The sequence below is a fragment of the Fukomys damarensis genome, unplaced genomic scaffold (assembly GCF_012274545.1).
Source record: "Fukomys damarensis isolate Sample0158 unplaced genomic scaffold, DMR_v1.0_HiC HiC_scaffold_8, whole genome shotgun sequence".
In the NCBI taxonomy this organism is placed as follows: Eukaryota; Metazoa; Chordata; class Mammalia; order Rodentia; family Bathyergidae; genus Fukomys; species Fukomys damarensis.
The window spans coordinates 18139866-18146429 of NW_022900920.1; the positions used below are offsets into that span (position 1 = coordinate 18139866).

General features: G+C 47.8%; 1 pseudogene; it reads left to right on the plus strand.

The window, feature by feature from the left end:
- The first annotated feature begins 3611 nt into the window (after nt 1-3611).
- Nucleotides 3612-5700, plus strand: LOC104869419 (annotated as a pseudogene).
- The last annotated feature ends 864 nt before the right edge of the window (nt 5701-6564 follow it).

The window sequence follows — 6564 nt, forward strand, 5'->3', positions numbered from 1 at the left end:
CTCCAGCCGTTCCTTCCCCTACTCGGAGCTGCCTGGCGCGCAGGGCGCAGGCACAGTGCAGCCAGCGATCCGGCGCCCTCGGGCGCTTGGGCAGTACTTGGTGCGTCCCGGCCGGTCTCGGCTTCCAGACTTGCTGCCGCCTTCTGGCTCTATTGGTGAGGCAGGCAATCCGCGGGCTCCTTTGTATAAGAACGAAATTATCTTTAAGTTTAGGGAGTCGCGCCCACTCCCTTGATCCCATACATTTCTACTCGGGAACGCTGGCGTCCTTTAATTACATTTCAGCCACTTTTTCTCAAAGGCGTGAGCGCTCTCCAAGAGCTCTGCAGCGCTAACCTGACACCGTAACAAGCCCGGAAGTGGTGGAAACTCACCTGCCTGCCTTTGGAAACCTTGAAAAGAAAGGAGAGATTACGTAAGCCAATAGTTTCGTTCTTCTTGAACTTTGTCTCTCTAATGCAGAAATTTGCATTGCAGTGAACAGTTTTGAGGGGAAAAATAATCATTCTATGGGTAGAGGTTGACTCTTGCTGTCCTAAATCGAAACTCATTTGTAAAGAACCAAACCAAACTGAAACATTTTTGTTTGGTTGATGCGATGGTGATTGCTCTTCTAACCAACCTCAGTGAACACCGCCATTACCCAGTGAGGTCCTGAAACAATGACTGGGAAGTTCCAATTTAGATCCTTAGGCATGCCAACTCATTCCTCTCCCTCAGAAACACCTTTCACTAGTATTGGGCCTGTTTCCCAACTTAGATTCGGAGGATATTCTGGAGTAAGAGACGTTGGCACATACGGATTGGCCTTCACACACCTCTAGCCTCTTCCTGCTCTCAAATTATTTCTTCTGGAGCAAATGCTAGAGAGGCCTGACAGTCCTTTCCAATGGGATTGATTCCCACTTACAAAAGTCTTACCGGCTTTGAGGTTCAAAAACGGTATTGTAAAAAATACAGAGACAGTTAGGCCCCAGCAACCAACGAAGGTCACCAAACACACAAAGGACGATGTATAAGCCTAAATGCCAGCACATTAATTTATCATAAGTATTACTGTAGACCGTCAAGTTCACTGGTCAGGGTCTGCCTATGCTTCCTTACAGCCAAAGTCCTAAGCACATCCAAATTCAATAAAGGTCGATTTATTAGAGATTGAATCCAAAAGTAATTTTTCTATCTTCTTCCTTTGCCCAGTTTACTTTCCAATCCAACTACGATGGAAAGAGGCATTTTTTGCTGCCCTTCACCCCACCTCACCCACCACCTTTTATTTGTTTGTTTTTTGTTTTTTGGTACCAGGGATCGAACTCGGGTCCTTGAGCTTTCAAGGCAGGCCACCGAACCTCTGAGCTAAATCCCCAGCCCACCTACCACCTTTTAGACAGAGGCAGGGGAAGCGGTTTCCTCTGGGATCCACATAGCTGCTTCTAATAGCTGCATTGTACTGCACTGGGACTTCAAACGGGCTTCTCTGAAACAGAATCGCAAGCCTTGGGGAGCTAACGAGAAGAAGCTGTGCTGAACGATGAGTAGCATGTCTGAGCTTGATGAGTTGCTTTTCTCTTCATCTGAGGATACTTGTTCCATAGGCCGGGGGTTCACAGACCCAGGTGTAGAACTCAAGCATGACCTCGGATTCCCCTTCTCTCTCACCATTCGATCATCACCACCTCCTAAGTACTCCTTGACTCTGTGCGTTCCTGTCTGTTGAGGCCACTCTCTGCTCTCATCTGGACCTTGCCACGGTCTCCCGATGGGACTCTAGTCTTGTCTGTCTCTGATCCCTTGCCCACATGGCAGCCAGAGTGACCCTTTCCAAGCACAAAATGGACCTTGCCCTTTCTCTGGTTAGAATCCCTTAATGTCTCCATTGTCTTCTCTGTATTCAGGTCCACACTTTCTGCCTGGTGCACACAGACCCTTCCTCCCTCGCTCGGTGCATGCCCCAGCTGGCCCTGGGAACTGTGTCACACACTGCTTCCTCCACCCACACAACCCTTCCTTCCCACCCAAACCACTTCCACCCCTGTGCCCGTGACTCCGCTTCCTGGTCAGGCATTATCTCTGGCACTGTCTCCTTCAGCCTAGTCTGGTGTTCCTTTAGATGCTCCCATCTACACGCTGTGCCACTCTGTCCATTGCACTGCATTGTAATTGCTTCTTTGATTGTGTGATTTGCTCATGGATTCGGTTTCTTGGGGGCAGGGGCAGAATCTTGATTATTCCTATATCTCCAGTCCCCAGCACAGTGCCTGATAAAGAACAGTTATTAAAGCAGCAACAAGTGAAATGACTACCATTTATTAAACAATTACTATGTTCCAGGTACTGTGTTGAGGGCCTATGTAGATTGTCACATATACTCTGGTGGGAGCTGTCCAGATCTCCTTCCAGGAGTGAGGGCCTTATTCTGTCCTTGGTTGGGAATGCTGCAGGAAGAGATCAAGACCCCATCTCATTTATCTGCCCAGCAACTCTAGGAGTCATGGGCTTTTATTCCATTGTGTGTGGTGAGGAAGGTTTAGAGATGTTTAGTAACTTGTCAGAGTTCATAGAGACCAATCTCAGCTGTGCTTTGTGGACTGGCTTGGCTGAGAAAAACTGCCTTGACTAAGTCATGCTTCCTTCCTGGGGTTCCCTGCACTCAGTGCACCGAACCACTGAGGGGCACACAGGGCCAACCCTTTTGGTCCAACTCGGGCAAGACCAGTGGGCCATACCAGCTCCAGAGCGCCCCCTTGGGGTGGCTACTGTTTTCTTTGAGTGCATCAAAGCACAACTCCTTTTACAGATGAAACAACCTGGAGGTTTACAGATGCTGATGACTTAAATCTTTAATTAGGGGAGATATGACTTGAATTTGAGCAGTTAACTCTAGTGTTCACACTATTAACTGCACACTCAATACATATGATAAGTGAATTAATGGCTTAGTCCTGCTGGTTGTCAAGGAAAAATATAAAAAAATCTACAACTGAGGGGCTGGGGATATAGCTCAGTGGTTCTGCCACCTGCCTCACAAGCTCAAGGACCCAAGTTCAACCTCCGGTACTAAAAAAAAAAAAAAAAAAAGCTACAATTGAGAAACAACTTTGAACACATGATTTTTCTCAGTGCTGAGAAATGAGCAGATGTGGAACCTTCCAGCTGCTGTGGAAGATTACAAATCAGCCCTATCAATGGTGGGTCTGAGCGAGGCTGACTTATAACACAGGTCACAGATAGGAAACTCAAGCTGAGCTATGATGGTGAGTTTTAGGTGAAAATGTCACCCCAAAGATTTGGGTGTCTGGATGATTTAATCCTTTTTTTTTTTTTTTTTTTTTTTGAGACAGGGTCTCACTATGTAGTTGAGACTGACCTGGAACTCACTATGTAGCCCAGGCTAGTCTTGAACTCACAGCGATCCTCCTGCCTCCGCCTCCCGAGTGCTGGGATGACAGGCGTGCGCCACCATGCCTGGCTGATTTAATCCATTTCTAATGGAACATGAGCTGGCATAGGAGAACAGCCATTTCTCCCCAATCTATGCAAAACACTGATGTATGCAAAATCCAAGTCGGTTTTGTTTGTATTTGGGACATTATCAGAGATTAGCTCATGCAACCATGTACACCTTCCCAGCCATCCTCTCCCAGGGGGACTCCAGAAGGGACAGCCTCGATGAGAGGAGGTGGGGGCGCCAGCAGGGAATGTCTGGATGGCTGGGCAGAGGGACCGCAGGCAGTAGGTGTTAGCACAGAGGGGGAGAGGAGATGTCTGTGCTGGCTATGCAGTGATAAGTTCTATAAATACACCCTGGTGGAGGTGGAGGGGGCAAATCAGTATGGCTTAGCTGCAGTGTTTCAGATTGCAGGGATAACTTCGCGTCTGTTTGTCATTAAAAGTTAAAGTCTATGTGTGCTTGAGCCCAGCTGGCCTGTGCTCTCTGACCCCGTGTGACAGGTACATCCTGTAACAAGCACCTGGACCTTGAATCATAAACTATGCTGTTTTTCTCTTTAACAGCCTGTGTTCTTTTCCAAAAGGAAGGTAGGAGCTGTGGAACTGGACGCTCTAATGTTAAAAACTTTTTTTTTTGTTGTTGTGGAGATAGGAAAGGAGAAGGGATGGGAGTTAGGAGTTATGGGAGCCTTAAGGTGTCAGCAGGGAGAGGGCTGAGCAAGCTGGGGCAGGGCCAGGGGGCTGTATGGGTAGATGTCACACCTGGCGTAGGGCTGTTCTCCAGGGCATGATGGGGTGAGCTAATGGGGGGCAGCTCTGCTGTTTGGCTGGGTGCAGGCCTGCCCACTTGCGGTCCACAGCCCTTGGACATGGAGCCACTGTCCTTGCTCCCCAACCCCCATCCAGACATTCTCAGGACCTCTAGACAGGAGCCGGCTGGGATCTCACAGACATGTCATGGGAGAATAACTGCATCCCCAACTCCCAGGCTTCAGACCCAACACACATCAATCTGTTCCTCTCACTTCCAACGTCCAAAGAGAAGAAAAGAGGATTCAGGCACCATGCTGATTGTCAGGACCCATCTCATTTATCTGCCTGGAAGCCCTAGATGACACAGCTGTTAGCAAGCTCACTGCACAGATGAGAATCAGGCTTAGAGATGCTGAGTAATTTGACCAACTTCACCTAGCTGATCTGCAGGTAGAGCCAGGATTTGAAAGCAAATCCATCTGACTCCAAGGCCTGTATTTAAGACTAAGCAGCCCTCTGCCTTTTACTGCTTTTCTTTCCTGTGTAGAGTCCAAGCTGAACAGCTGCCCTGGGTTAAATAGTATACCCCCAAAGGTATGGCCATCTGGAATCTCAGAGCATCACTCTAGCTGTAACCAAATCAAGATGATGTCATACTAAGCCAGTGGACTGGCACGTGACTATAATCCCAGCACTCTGGGAGCCTGAGGCAGGAGGACTGCAAGTTCAAGCCCAGGCTGAGCAACTTAGCAAGACCTGGTGAAAAAACAAAACAAAACAGAAAGAACAGCTGAGCAGCAGACACAGAGGTGCAGATCTTCATGAAGACCCTGACGGGCAGACCATCACCTTCAAGGTGGAGCCCAGTGACACCATCGAGAACGTCAAAGCCAAAATCCAACACAAGGAGGGCATCCCCCTGACCAGCAGCATTTGATATTTGTCAGCAAACAATTGGAGGATGGCTGGACTCTCTGACTACAACCTCCAAAAAGAGTCCCCCTGCACCTGGTGCTGCGACTTCAAGGTGGGATCACCAAGCCGTCCCTGCGCCAGCTTGCCCAGAAGTGCAACCACGACAAGATGATCTGCCACAAGTGCTATGCCCGTCTGCACCCCCGCACCGTTTACTGCCTCAAGAAGCAGTGTGACCACACCAACAACCTGTGCCCCAAAAGAAGGCCAAGTAAAGCTCTCTGCCAGCCCCTTCCTCCAGAAGGGCACCAACTGCTCAAACACAACGGCCTTGGTCTGAGTAAAGTTTTCCCTCCACACTTGACTGGAAAAGAAGAAAAAAAAAAAGAAAGAGGTCATGCTAGATTAGAGTAGGCCGTAGTCCAACGACTGATGTGCTTTGTTTTTGGTATAGAACTCGGGCTTGCAAGGCAGGCGGCAGAACCACTGAGCTACATCTCCAGCCCCAGTGACTGATGCTCTTATGAGACGAGGGTAATGCAGACACGGAGACATGATGACACAGGGAGAAGGACACGATGCACATAAAGGCCAAAGAACATCAAGGATTATCTTTAAAGAATCACCCACACATTGTCTCATTTGTCCCTCATCCGGCATGGCAACCCAGCAGGAAAGATTTTCTTGATTCCTCATCTCTCTTCCAGGCAAAAACTAACTTTTCCTGTTTAGGGAATATCTTCCTGAATTGTGCTACACTTTTGGCTCACTTAAGAGTGCTATTCTTAAATGTTTTGTAAGTAATTTCTTTCCTTCTACCTAGCAGGACCCTCCACATGTTAGGATCAGGTTTCACTTGTCACTCTGACTAATAAATGAATTAACAGCTTATGAAGCTCACACCAATAAATAGAGGCAGAAATGTAGGAAGGAAGTAGAAACTGTTAATATTGATTATGCCCAAAGCAGACTGTGAAGAGTTAACCCCACAACTGGCTCTTTTATAGAAGTGAGTCTGGCCGAAGCCTATGTGCTGAGGACAGAGTAACTCGCACCCAAATTCCATTCCCACGATTAAATAATTATCTTCTTACTATAAGGACAATGTTCTAATTACAACCATATATTTTGTCTATTCCTAATTTGAGAATGCTTTGTCTTCTCCCTTACGAGGCTTGCTTACATTAATTTCCATAGGAACAGCATGACTGCACCTCTTTGCACACAGTTCTGCCCTTGTAGGTAGCTCACCTTCACCCTAATGGATCACCAATAAAAATCAGAGGCTTGGACTGGTCAGAGCCTTTGTTGGTTGCACCGGCATTGGTTGTCCTGGAACCCCGCTTTCTGTCTCTCTTATTCCTGACCTTTAGTGTATTTTTTCCTCAGGCCTTCGTTGTACACTGGGCAGGAGACTGGAACCTAACCTCAGGGGTCTTCAGTAATGTC